This window comes from Amblyomma mixtum, chromosome 3, assembly GCF_055824585.1.
Source record: "Amblyomma mixtum isolate Tamu chromosome 3, ASM5582458v1, whole genome shotgun sequence".
Taxonomy (NCBI): domain Eukaryota; kingdom Metazoa; phylum Arthropoda; class Arachnida; order Ixodida; family Ixodidae; genus Amblyomma; species Amblyomma mixtum.
In genome coordinates, this window is record NC_143014.1 from 385,008,605 (window position 1) to 385,023,451 (window position 14,847).

General features: G+C 48.3%; 1 protein-coding gene across 1 annotated transcript in view; it reads left to right on the forward strand.

Annotated features, from left to right (window-relative positions):
- Nucleotides 1–14,847, forward strand: part of LOC149357080 (sodium- and chloride-dependent glycine transporter 1-like) — a 72,293-nt gene that overhangs the window by 35,231 nt on the left and 22,215 nt on the right. The window lies entirely within an intron of this gene.

The following is a 14,847-nucleotide window of genomic DNA, read 5'->3' on the forward strand; positions in this document are numbered from 1 at the left end:
AGAACAGCGTGAGAACAGGGTGTTTCTTCGCAGTTAACATGGCGTCTCTATGCGTTTTGTTCAAAGCGACTGTGAATGACTGTAAGTCTCTAGATTTTTAAAGCCAACAAATTTTCTTCACCATTTTTCTGTAATTTAACTACCTCGATAAACTGCAGAAGTACAAAGCAGGCGTCCTCAAATTGTAACCACGATATGCACTGAGAAGAAAATTTTGTGTCGGTTGGTTCATCTATCGCATTCTCCCCAATACTTTCTGCTGTATATAGATGATGACATTAGGCCTGACCATGGCACGCACACATCCCATACCGGTCTGTTGTACTTCTAAGGGGGTACACGTGAAATGGCTTTGTGTTCTTTACCCTTACGCTTGTCAGTGTGCAGGCGAACAGCGTCTTGCTCTTGTCTTCGTAAATACTGTCTACAGACACCATTATTCTCCTCGCCTGTTAGTGTCACCGCGATGGCTTAGTGGTTATGGCGCTTTGCTGCTGATCCGAAAGACGCGGGTTTCAACCCGTTCATGGCGGTCGAATTTTGATGGAGGCAAAATTCTAGAGGCCCGTGTACTGTGCGATGTCAATGCACGTTAAAGAACCCCAGATGGTCGAAATTTCCGGAGCCCTTCGCTACGGCGTCCCCCACAGCCTGAGTCACTTTGGGACGTTACACCCCCATAAACCAAACTAAACCAATCGCCTTGCTGTTCGAGTTCCTTTACTGCTTTAAATGTTGCCCGAGTTCGAACTTGGCAGTGTTCCTCGGTCGGTCGTCCGGGGGTGTAGCTCAGATGGGAGAGCGCTCGATTAGCATGTGAGAGGTACTGGGATCGATACCCAGCACCTCCACGATTGTTTCATTTTTTACAGTAGCATTCTTTCATTTTGAACATAAATCACCAGTTAAATAAAAACTTGTACAGGCTTTGCGACAGAACTGATTGGCGCTTCAGGCATTCCTCGTTTGCAGTGCAGCTACTGCTGGCGCCGTGGCATCCGTTGTGACAAGTGCAGGACGATTCTTTTAACGCATTCTTCCTTATACGAATTCCTGGCGTCACTTGAATGCTGCGCGTTAGCTCAGGGGCGTGCAGGGGTTAACCATCCCCTCTGCTCTCAGTGTTTTTGTTGTTGCGCAAGGCAAATAGGACCAAGAGGCAATCACAACACGCCGCTAGAGGTTAAATGGCGTCCCGTTATCCCTGTGCCATAGTTATGTCGTGTTTCTTCTCGACATTGATAGTTTGTACAGACGTATACGATTCATGGCGAACTATACATGTTCAATCCTGCGTCGTCTTTCCGACTGTTCCGCTAACACATATGGAGAAGCAATTGCATCCAGTCAGGCCAGTGCGCCATCTTTCTGCCGCATGCGTCGGTTCGACCACGTGGGACTGCGACCTGTTTCAACTGGGCAAACAACAAACAACGCAGAAGAAGGGCTTCCACTGCAGTTCGTTGCCGCATAGATGTTTGTGGAACGCTACACTGTCCACCGCGCTTTTCAGTGGGGGTAACCATGATTAGCAAAGCAGATCACGTCAACTTCGCTCAACCTCTGCCTCTCATTAACCAGCCAATACTCTGGGCATAGAGGAGTCGGCCCCCATCCCTCAAGATAGGCTTTGCGGTGTTGCGCTGCCGGAAGTTTTGAGGAATTGTATCAACAGAGGAAGGTCCTCGCGACATTTCCCCCATGATCTCAATCACCGCTTTAAATTTAACTTGTATTCACACCTTATCCTGTCCGGGGGTGTAGCTCAGATGGTAGAGTGTTCGCTTAGAATGCGGAAGGTACTGGGGTCGATACCAAGCACCTCCATGAAGGCCACTTTTTTTTTGCCTCTTTTAAAGCGCTGCAACGTCAAAAAGGAAACAATATTTGAGACTAGGTGATTTATAAAGCGCAAGAACAACGCAATGGGCAATGAGATATATCGCAGTGCAGAGGTCCTGTTTAATCTTTGCCGCCTGGAGTTGTTTTGAATGAATCATAATCTCAGTCCACTGAAGTTTTTGCCTTTCGTTTCCATCGCAGGCTGGCCTCCGCGACGGGAATCGATTCCACGACCTTGAACTGTGCAGCCAAACAATGCGAACCCTAGCCATCCCGGAGCTTTATCTCCAAACAAAGTATGCAAATTTAAAACAGGTTCTGTTTTTCCACTTCTGACACGTTCCCTGGTGATCTCTAAAATGCTATATGCTCTGTGTGCTTGTTCACCCCTTTCTGCATACGCGAGGCAACGGTAAATGATGACGGAGTCGCAGAACTTTAAATCGACAGCGTTAACGCCCCTGTTCTTCAGAAAAATCTGGCGTTGTCGTCGTTTTGAGCGAAAAATCCCGGGATAAGCAACCTAGGTGGGCTACCTAAGTCACGTGACCTTGTGACGTCATCACAATCTGCCTACCGAATTGTGAGCAAACTGACCAGCGTGGCAGGTGGCAGATGAATTAATTATTGCTCGCGATAGGTTGCTCGGAATGAGCAGCCTGGTGTTGCGTGGCAAGACACTGCTGGCCTGTGGACCCGCGAGCTCCGGAAACTGTTTGTGCCTCGAGCGTTCCCACCTATACTCGGCGTCACAGGGTGCCGGCCTCGTCGCGGACGCGGGGCTCATGTTCGGCGTTCGAAAACGCGACCGTCGATGCCCAAGGACGCTTCCTTCCGAGGACGCACGGCTTGGTGGCGTGGACACGGCGTTTGAGAGCGCGACCTTCAGCGCCCAGGGAAGCTTTCTTCAGAGAACGCGCATCTTGGTCACGTGGGCACGGCGTTCGAGGGAGCGGAGGAAGTCAACGAAGGGCGTCTCCCTCCAGCAGCGGAAGAGAGCAGCTGCTCGGGGAGCCAGTCTGTAACTTCCAAGGGCCTGGGACCCTCTTTTCTTTTGGGTCAAAATCTCTGAATAAAGACCCATTTCCTAACCTTCACCGAGTCCACAGCCCGAACATCGCAACACTGCATGGGTCGAAGCATCGTCATCTCTGGGAAACTTAAAAAAATGTGAACTCCCACTAATGATCGATTCAGATATGATTGCGTGCCTTGAAATAGCGATATGCTTTCAATGTTCCTGTTATGTATTGCATGTACTTTTCATTTAAGCGTACGTATATACATTACGTAATTTGCTTACCGTTTGTTGCTACAGTGTTTTGTGTATTCGTAAAGTGGACTGACACTTAGCCAGGCATTCGATGCCTTTTTGTCAGCCTCCTCGACAGTTTTTTCGTATTTCTGCCAAATAAACGTTAATTCATACAAGACCCACCAGTGGCAGCATCGCTTAACCGCTGCACTACTGCGCCAGGAGAGGTACGAGGACTCCCATGGACCTATGACTCTAAGGTCGAGAATGACAACTCCGGCACGGCAGTCGTGGCCTAGTGGTCTGGGCGTCCGCCTCGGCTGCGGGAGGTGGTTGGTTCGAAACCCACCGCCGGACACCCACCGGTAAAAATGGGTACAAGCCACCCCCGGCCCGGCGCCCGGCTTCTTCAGGGGTGTGCGCTTGGAGGAAGCTCCGTAAACCCCGCTGCGCCCCTTCGGGGGCAACCTAGTTTCGAGCACTCAGCCTGCAAAGGTGGTTCGTGTTTCACTGCAAAGTGAGGAGTTCCGACTCAAAACTCGTACGCTCTAACCAGCGTGTCTCTAGACAAACACTGTAAGCGATCCTTCGTTCCGAAGAGAAAACTTCAGAGTACCACAGCTGACTAGACATGCCGGTTTTTCCGGCTGTCTGACTTGCGAGAAAAAAGTGCACCGAGGCACCGAAGCGTGGCCTTGTGGTAGAGCATCCGCCTCGCATTCGGGAGGTGCTGGGTTCGATCCCCAATGCCGCCGGGTACCCACCGGTTTCTTTAATGGGTACAATATTTCCCCTGGCCTGGTGCTCGACCCTTCTAGGGTGAAATGCTTGGGAAAAGGGTCTTAGACCAAACAGTTGCCTTGGCGGATGACTGATAAGTTGCCCTGCCAAGCAACCATAAGTCCGCCTCGTGCGGCATAAGCCCAATTTGTGGCCTTTTTTTTTTTCTCGCAAGTCAGACAGCCGTAAAAACCGGCATGTCTAGTCAGCTGTGATACTCTGAAGTTTTCTCTTCGGAACGAAGGATCGCTTGCAGTGTTTGTCTTGAGACACGCTGGTTAGAGCGTACGAGTTTTGAGTCGGAACTCCTCACTTTGCAGTGAAACACCAACCACCTTTGCAGGCTGAGTGCTCGAAACTAGGTTGCCCCCGAAGGGGCGCAGCGGGGTTTACGGAGCTTCCTCCAAGCGCACATCCCTGAAGAAGCCGGGCGCCGGGCCGGGGGTGGCTTGTACCCATTTTTACCGGTGGGTGTCCGGCGGTGGGTTTCAAACCAACCACCTCCCGCAGCCGAAGCGGACGCCCAGACCACTAGGCCATGACTGCGGAATTAGCCCATTAATGTTATAACGTCATACCCCTAAGGCGGAGCTTGGGTGTCCCTTCCAATTTTGCCAGTTCCGACCTGGTCCTTGCAGTTGAAACTGTGATGGTCGAAAGCTTCCAATCTCTTCACGTTTGTGCAAAATTAAAACTTAGGGACATGACGCTAACGTACCTTGCTATTACAGCGCAGTGTATTCGGCGAAGTTGTAACAACGCTGTCCTGTCTCTAACTGGAGTGGAAGGTATGTAGCTGTGCCTCTGGCGCAGCACTAGTTAAATGCAGTGCGGAAATGTCCTGTAATGTCACACGTGCATCATTTTTAGTGTTATGTGCTCGTGATATGTCTTCACACTGCCCTTCGTGTTATTGTTTTGCGTAGCTTACGCCGATATTTACTTCTGCACTGTCAATTAGAAGGTGGCTGCAAGTGGATGATGTTCCGTATTTTTCACGCGAGAGCCTTAAAGGGAAACTGCATAGGTTTTAGAAATCAATGAGCTTAAGAGGGTCGAATGTGTGTAACTTGGAGGTAAAGCATGCGAAGTATTTTTGGGCTATCGCTTGAAATAGTGAAGTAATTGCCGATTAAAATCCGGGCGCCCTTCAAGCTTCTCCGCAGCGCACAACGCCAAGTGGGGGGCGCATGATGACGTCATCGAAGGTATCGGTACATTTCCAACGCACAAACGGCTGCTTTCAAGGAAAAAAACCAACGCCACCGAAGGCGAACCCTGCCGAGAGTTGTTTGGCAGCGTCTAACGCGTCAGGGCAGGGTGTGGCTGACGACCGCGGTAATTTGAAATAATACCTTCTTTGACGTCACGCTGAGTTTTCCTGCACTCCTCAGGTGCACTGAGGAGAAGCGCAATTTTAAATCGTCGATTACGTCACTATTTTAAATGCTAGTGCAAAAACACTTGGCATGCTTTACCTACAGCCTACATAGATTTTAATCCTTGAATATCGCAAAATTCTCAAAAAAGTGATGCAGCTGCCCTTTAATACCTCTATGTCGAAAAAAATGTCCGGCGTTGGCGAGCGTTTGAAGCCTTTCAACCGGAGCGGCTGGAATACGCAGATGGAATGTGGCGCCTTGGGAAAGAGACTAAAACGCCACTAAAATCACTGACAACCTCCGGGTTCACTAGAAGACCTAGCACATGACATTATGCAAGGGCTCCATGATAGTGGACCACACGAAGCTTCCACCGGGCATTTACAGCGCTTAGGGCTATAAGATGATTTGATAAAGGTGCACATCTCCATACTTCCTACAGCTCGGCAATATGAAGGACACTATGACGCTGCTACAAGCCGCGTGTGTAACAGAGAAATGCAGAATCTTAGCGAAGCATTTGACCGGTACAGCGTAACCTCGTTGCTTCGAATTTCCGGTTATTTCGGGTTATTCGGATTGGCGCTTTGGTTCCGTTGACGTCACGTGTACGAAGGGCAGCCCGATCAGAATTTCCAAAGTTCTAACTCGAAATTAATCGAAAAAATTTTCGCATTCCTTTCGAGTTCCAGTTACCTAATTCAACTGCATAGCACTTTGAGTTAAAAATGAGTCAGGGCTGACGAAAGTAAAATTCCGCTTCAAAAACAAATATTAAAATGTGGTAGGGCCGGTTTCTCTTTGGAGGACGCCCGACGCCTGATGCCGCGCAGACCAGGTGGCGGCTGGCCAAGTATTGTGGAACGTGGTCGACGCAGTAAGGAAGTCAGGCCTCATGCGCGTTCGATCCCAATTACAGAATGATGTTTTGTTCGATCCGCTTACCCTACTCGTCCGGAGATGGTAGAGCGCTCGCTTATCATGCGAGAGGTACTGGGATCGATACCCAGCACCTCCACGGTGACGCTGTTTCTTTTTTTACTGTCGTCAGCGGAGCTATTACTCCGCTTTGTTGTCCTTGCAGTCGTGCTCTGCCGCCAGTAACACGCTTATCTTTTTTTTTTAGGGAAAGCTACATTGGCCATGAACTTGCGGTTTCGCTGTGACGGTGCTCCGAGGAGGCACAGAGACCGACCTGAGCTGTTGCCTAGCAACCACGGGAGCTGGCGCTCGACGCGCCATCTGGCATGACGTCACTCTGCGCGCCTCGCCGCGGAGCCGCCGCCGTTTGGTATGACGTCACATCGCTTGCCTGTAACCGTAATCTTAGAAGGAGGGTCGCTAGACATAACAAGGAAATTGAAAATTATGCGATCAAATTATGCGTACAAAACTGGTGCAACAGATGTGACGAGATGGAAGGGGGCATGGGCCTTTCCAAAACGTGAGGTCTGCTGAGACACCTTTTAGATCTGACCATTTCAAAAACCCAATCGGCAATTAGATTATCAAAAGCCAGGCGCACATTTGAGGGAACAGATGCAGAATTCATGGACAAACTAATCAACATGTACATTGGCGATGCCCATAGTACCACCCTCCCAGAATACGACGGAGCTCCCAACGAGGAGCTCGACGCACCCATCATGGAGGCAAAGGTCAGGGCAGAAATATTGAGACTAAACACGAAATCGGCCCCGGGCCCTGACGGGATAACTAACAAAATTTTAAGAAACCTGGACGACGACTCCATCAGCGCTGTGACAGAGTACATGCAAGAAATTTTGACTAAAGGCCACCTGCCTCGACAGTGAAAGTCGGCAAATGTAATTCTTATCCCAAAGCCGGGTAAACCCCGAAACCTGAAAAATTAATACCTATTTCCCTAGCCTTCATGCATGGGGAAATTGATGGAGCGCGTAGTCCAGACCAGACTGACGCGCTTTATGGAGCAAAACGATCTGTGGCCGCAGGAGATGGCCGGCTTCCGACCGGGCTTGTGCACGCAGGAGGTTATGCTCCGATTGAAACATGACATAATCGACTTGCGTTCTAGAGACACCAAACTAATTCTCGGCCTAGGCTTGACAAAGGCTTTTGATAATGTCAAACACGAAGCAATCCTCCGTGGCCTCCATGACATCGGGGTAGGCGCGCGAACATACGATTACATCAAGGACTTTCTGTCAGGCAGAACTGCCTGCATGAAGTTTCAAGACATCGAGTCTCGCACACTGAAGTTAGGGAGCAGGGGCATGCCGCAGGGCTCGGTTCACTCCCCCGTTCCTCTTCAACGTGGCAATGAGGGCCCTCCCCGAAGCTCTGCGGAGCATAGAGGGGCTTAATTTCAGTTTGTATGCGGATTACATCAACCTCTGAATTAACCAGGGTAGCGATGCGAGTATCGAGGAACGCCTGCAGGATGCGGCGGACACTGTCATGGACTGTGCTGCCAGCAGTGGTCTCTCATGCTGTCCGCAAAAATCAGAATTATTCGTCTACAACCCGAAGTCACTCCGATGCAAGCACAACTGCAAATTTGACATTAAAGTAGAGGGGAAAACAGTTCCTAAGGTAGATCAAATCAGCATCTTGGAGCTATTTATTCAGGGTAAGGGATATAACGATCGGGCAATCAAAAGGCTCGAGTGATTTGCCACGCAAGCCCTTGGCATATTTAGAAGGGTCGCGCTGAAAGTACGAGGCCTGAAGGAACGAAGCTTGCTTAAACTAACCCAAGCATACGTTATCAGCCGCGTGAGTTATGCCACACCTTTCTTAACCATTAGGGCTGAAGAGAGGAAGAAATTAGAATCGCTCATTCGACGGTGCACAAAGAGGGCCCTGGGCTTACGGATTAGCACCTCCACAGAGAAGCCGCCCTCTGTGGGAGTACAAAACCTGAGACGAAATAGCGGATGCTGTCAGAATTTCACAGTTCGAAAGATTAAGCCGAACAACCACAGGCAGAGCCATCCTTGAAATGGCAGGCCTGCAAACAGATAGGGCACTACGAGCCAAATCGAGCATTCCGCAGGACTGCCGAGAAAATCTAATCATTCCCCAACTCCCTCGTAACATGCATCCCATATTCAACAGTGAAAGGAGGGAGAAGAGAGCAGAAGCACTAAACAGACGCTTCGATCCGATGGACAGCAAGTCAGTTGCGTACGTGGACGCGGCAAGTGGCAGGTCGGGTGCGGCGGTCGCCTCAGTGGTCGACGGCCGCCGCGCCCCCGTATCGGCAGCCACCATTAGAAGCCGCAACTCGGAAACAGCTGAAGAAGTTGCGATAGCGCTGGCTTGCGTTTGAACGGAAGCCAATTTTATAATTAGCGAAAGCAAAACAGCCATCTATAATTTTGGGAAGGGTAGGATCTCGCCGGAAGCGGCAAGGATTCTGGCCAGTAGACGGCTAAACAGAAAAATTAGCCTAATTTGGACTCCCGCACACGCGTCCATTCCTGGCAACGACGCGGCCCACGAGTTAGCCCGAGCTCTATACTTCCGGGTAGCTATGGAGCCGCCCGACTTCCGGAACATAGACGAGCGTCTGCAAAATTATACGGAAACTGTCAAAAATTATAGGTTACACAGGAGGCTGGTGCCGCCACCGGATAAAAGTGTAAACAATAGGGAGGCAATCGCACAGCGGCATCTCCAAGCTGGGAACTTCGTAAACCCGGTCTGGGCATATCATGTTGAGAGAGATGAGAAAGAAAACGATAAGTGCAAGCACTGTGGGGCGAGAGGAACCCTCGACCACATAATATGGGAATGCGCTAGCTCCCCAGGGGCTAAAGCAAATGTAAATTGCAGAGAAACCTGGGAAGCCCTGCTGCGGAGCGAGGCCCCTGCTCCACAGCAACAAGCCATCCGCCTGGCGGAAGAAGCCGCGAGGAGTCAAGACCTCTTTCCCAGCTTCTAATCGCGGAGGTCCCGGCCCTCGTCACCAAGGCCTGCGTGCCGGGGACAGGGAGTAGGGGACCTCCTTATCTGGCGGAAAATAAAGTTGATATCATCACCATCATCATCATCATCGTCGTTGCGCTCGCCTCCGCTCGCTTCGCCAGCTGTGTCGCATGCCTGATAACATGTCCTGACATATATCCTGACATAGCCCAGGTAAGCCACTGCCAATTTTTGTGCTTCCACATATTTAATGTGTTGTTTCTTGACTTAAGACAGCATTTTTTATTGCCCGATGCCTAGCTGTGCTTTGTTCGTATAGATGCCTAATGTGGTGTGGTCTATTGATAGTACTGGCCAGTAAATTCTCTACACACACACCAGGGCCGGGGTGTAAACGCACACCCTTGGTTTTTTGCAGGCGTTTCTTTAATTGGAAACATTGTCTTTTTACAAACGACAGGAAATTTCTGTCATCTCTGTAATGACTCTTGGAAGTCCTAAACGTTAATACCTTTACACAAGACATCAACGACTCAAATAAAACATTAAAAATGACGACAGCTTCTCTTCTACTTTCAACACCGCTGCTGCAACCCTCCCATTAGAAATCTGGACCCCCCCCCCCCCCCCTAATTCCAATTCCTGGGGAAACCTCTATACTGGCTGGATCTTTTCACTACACTTCAGTGGTGCACTCGCCGCAGAGGCTCAGTAGCTTCGGTGTTCGGTTGCTGGTACCGAGGCCGCGTTATGGAACCCCGGCCACGACGGCCGCATTCAGATTCAGATGAAATGCAGTCTCCCATATGCTGTGTGATATCAGCGCACGTTAAAGAACCCCGAGTGATCCAAATTAATTCGGAACTCCTACATGATGTGTTGATTCGGGACGTTAAACCCCTCACTTTACATATGGTGGCCGCACCTGGCAAAGGACAGGGTCAATTGGAGAGACATGGAAGAGGCCTTTGCCCTGCAGTGGGCGTAGTCATGTAGATGATGATGATGTGGTATTGGACGATGGCGTGAATTGCAGAACACCACCAAGATTCGCAGTTCGGGTTTTTTGTTAGATGGAACGGAGGTGTCGTTCAAACAGTGGTTACTTGAAATTGCATGTAACAAAAACTGCAGCGCAAAAAGTTTGGCCTTCTGTGCAAGCATGACATATCGGCCTGGTTACACGAAACTAAAGACAATTAAGTCTAACCGCAGCCACGGAGAAAAAAGGAAAGTATTTCAGAGACGGCAAGCGCAGAAGGTGGGCGGAGGAGATTACGAGTTTTGCTTAGATAAGGTACCCGCAGCTAACACAGGATAGGGTTAATTACAGGGATATATGGCACAGGCCAACGCCTGGCAGTGGATGCAGTTAGGCTCATGATGATGATATCTTTAACATGCAGATCCTTGTGGGTGGCCGATTTTTTTTTTATGTAATAAAGATAGAATGTGCTCGCCAAACATATTGAGGCAACGTCGATGGTCAATATTTTGTCACCTGTAGATGCGTTGCGCGGTGATGTCGTGGTCGCCATGATGGTGACCCACGTCGTTCCCACTCCAATGTTCCCGTCGGTGCGCATTGAAGCAGCTTCGGATCAGCGAAGTGTCAACACGCAGCTTTCCGCTGTGCTCGTTCTCATAGTCGCCAGTATGACGGGCACTATGCTGTCAATGAGAGCAATTTATATACTGCAATATTTCTTTAATGGATGCACGCCGCATCGTTACGACAAAAAATGGACCAGCCAACTATGACAATAGTGTCTTGCCAGGCTGCACTGAATACACGAACACATGCTATCAGTGACCAAACAGGTCAACTTGTGTCATTCAGCAGACGTTGTAGATTACAAAATAACTGCAAATAATGCCCACCTGTGCACACACCTACAGGTGCAGAAAAAAGCAATGAAGGTTTTTCACAGTCTGCTGAATTAAGAGCTAATTAGCTCTTAATTCCGCAGGCTGTGCATCCCAGTCTCGCTGCAGTCACAGCGACGGTTTTGGATTTTGATCTTCGGACCAGCACAAACTTGATGATCACGACAAATTGTTTCGACTTTTTGTCAGACCCCGGAAAACACATTCTTTAGTTGCTGTCCGCTTGCCACGTCGTACACGTAAGGTCACGCAGGCAGGGCAGCGGACAGCAGCCGAGTTTACAGAAATGGTGTCGAAGAGGCGAGCGTTTCACTTCCCTCTCCGTTTGATCCCATTTACCGCTCTAAACTTCCTTATAATCCCATCAATCCCTGATGGGATTGACAGTATCGAATAAATAAATACAATAACGTACCCAGACTACAACCGAGCTGACGACACTACCATACTTGATACTTTATCACATGAACTAACACCGTTTCAGCAACTCTCAGATGACATTAATACTGACATAGAAACATTGTGGCAGGGATTCAAAAACGTTGTGTCATATTGCGTTACTAATTATGTGCCTACCAAGACTAAGAGAATACGCAAACGTAATCCATGGATAACTCGAACCGTAATTCATGCCAAGCGAAAAGTTCGACGGCTGAAAAAAGTGCAGAAACGCCATCCATCACCAAAAAGAATTGAAAAAATAAACTCGGCCATCACTGATTTAAAAACCAAAATAAAAACAGCTAAAACATTTTACTTTACTAATACGCTGACTCGTTTCTTAAAAGATGCTCCCCAAAAGTTCTGGCGTCACCTGAACCCTAAATCACGAAACGATAACCAAGCTTCTCCAGAGGAAAACAGAAATATTGCAACCACGCTGAATAACTACTTTACTTCTATTTTCACTACAGACAACGGAATTAAGCCTCGTATTAGTTTTTGCTCAGGAAATAATTTAGAACCCCTTACTGTAACAGAAGCAGGAGTGTTAAACCTCTTATTAAACTTAGACTCAAAGAAAGGATCAGGACCTGATGGAATCTCTAATATTTTCTTGCGTAGATATGCCGAATGGGTAGCAAAATATTTAGTAATACTTTTTAACAAGTCATTGTCATCGCACACCATTCCTAAAGAATGGAAACTAGCTAAAGTGACACCTATACACAAAACAGGAAGCATATCAGATCCCTCAAATTTCAGACCAATTTCACTAACAAGCACTGTATGCAAGTTACTAGAGCACATTATCTTAAAGCACATAACAACCTACTTAGAGGAAAATCAAATTTTAACACCTTTTCAGCACGGCTTTCGGAAAGGAGTTTCTACAGTCACACAACTAATCGAACTTACACATGACATATCCTTCGCTATTGATCAGCAGAAACAAATCGATCTCATTTTCTTAGACTTTTCGAAAGCTTTCGACCGCGTTTCACATTCCAAACTTATTATGAAACTTAATGCAACCCTTGGAGCTCGCCCTATAGTAGATTGGATCGTTGATTATTTGACTGACCGTACTCAATTCGTCGAAATTAACAATGTTAAGTCCGAAACAACTAATGTTACATCCGGCGTGCCACAAGGTAGTGTTCTTGGCCCAGTATTATTTTTAATTTTTATAAACGACTTACCTACTAGTATTTCTCACAATATTAAACTTTTTGCTGATGACTGTGTACTTTACCAGGAAATTAACTGCGTCAATGACCATATAGCTTTAAATAACGCTTTAACAGCAGTGACCAAGTGGTGTGAAGAATAGCAGATGACTATTAATGTTAAAAAATCAGTTGCTTTATCCGTAACCAGAAAGATACACAAATCAAATTTTCAGTACACATTAAACAATATTCCTCTTGATTCGGTGTCCGAATATAAATATTTGGGCATAACACTAACCTCTGACCTCAGATGGGATTCTCATGTTAACAATGTCACATCAACCGCCTTAAAACAGTTATTTTTCATTAATAGACGCCTCAAACTAGCACCATCAGAAACAAAGCTTCTTGCATATAACACATATGTCAGACCAATTCTAGAGTATGCTAATGTTGTTTGGTTTCCTTTCACTAACAAGCTCACTAAACAAATAGAAGCAGTGCAGAGGAAGGCGGTCAGATGTATATTTAATAGACACAGGTTGACAGACTCACCAACAGAACTAATCAAACACGCAGGACTACTAACCCTTCAAAACAGAGCAAAACTAGCGCGCCTTAAAACCATGTACCAACTCGTACACAATCAATTAAAAGTCGCCACTTCAAGATACATATCACAATCACAAACGCGACAAACACGTAATAAACACATACACACTCTAAACGAGTTTTCATTCCGTACTGACACTTTCAAATATTCATACTTCCCTCGTGCTATACGCGAATGGAACACCTTGAACACATCCATTGTTAGTAGTCCATCATTGAATTCCTTTAGCACACGTGTGGAAAATCAACTACTTATATCTTAGTATTTATTGAGTTCATATATGTCATTACCAAGTTATTCCTTCCGTTTGTGTTTTCACTTGTGGTATTATTGTCCGCCAAAATCATGTCAGATGCTCCTCACTCTGGTTTATTTGTTATTCGTATATTCTAATGTATAATCTCGTGTTATATTTTTTATGTACTTTGATTAATTACCATTGCTATTTTTTTTGTGTGCCTCTGTACTTTGAATGCCCTCCCTGTTACGATCCCTGATGGGATTGACAGTATCGAATAAATAAATAATCAGCCGTGTTCCTCGTCCGGGGGTGTAGCTCAGTAGCTCAGGGGGTGTAGCTCAGGGGCTGTAGCTCATCGTTCTGCTTCCGGCAGCCGAGCTGAACAGATCGCAGGGTCATGGGCTCCAGCGGAGCAGCGATAGCGGCCTTTGACGGCCGCGGAAACAGGATCGATGACTGCGGTGATAATGATTACCAGATTATTTTGCCGACACTGCCAACAGGACGTGTTGTTTTCAACACCGTTTTTCTTCACGGCGACGTGCGAGCGAGGCCGTTCCGGGTCGAGGATTTCCGTGACGCCCTGGCCGAGACTGGTACGCTCCCCGACGTGGTCGCGTTGGGGGCGTACCAAATCAACCACGTGTGGGCGGTTACCCTGCGGAACACGGAGGCAGCAAAGAAGTTGCTCGCCTTCAACGAGCTGCAAGTTAAGAAACGCCGCTGCCTCATTATCGACCCAGAAGACCAGCAGGTAAAGCTGCGGCTACACTGGATGCTTCACGGTGTGGCCGACGACGACATCCGGACGGCATTCGCGGCGTTTGGCAAAGTGACTGACGTTACGCGTGAGCGGTGGCGGATACAAGGCGTCAATGACAAGAGCTCAACGACAAGAACGGTCCTACTGAAGTTGAAGCCCGGCTTGAAAGTGGATGACCTGCCACACCAGGTACGTGTCGCCGGAGAGTTGGCTCTTGTCGTAGCGCCTGGGCGTCCAATGCAGTGCTTGCGCTGCCATGGTACAGGCCACGTGCGGCGTGAATGCAAGGTTCCCCGCTGTACGAAATGCCGGCGGTTCGGCCACGTGGATAATGAGTGTGTCCGCACTTACGCGGTGGCTACGGGCGGGGCGTCGAAAGACGACTCTGCGGAACTCCTGATGGATGTAGTCGAGGCTGAAGAATCTGCGAAAGGCATAAAGGAACCCGAAACGCAAGCAGGATCGACGGGCTCTTCGATGCCGGACGCAAGCCGATGCCGGACGCAGCAAGCCGATGCCGGACGCAAGCCTGAAGGGGCAGAACCTACTAGAAAGGAGA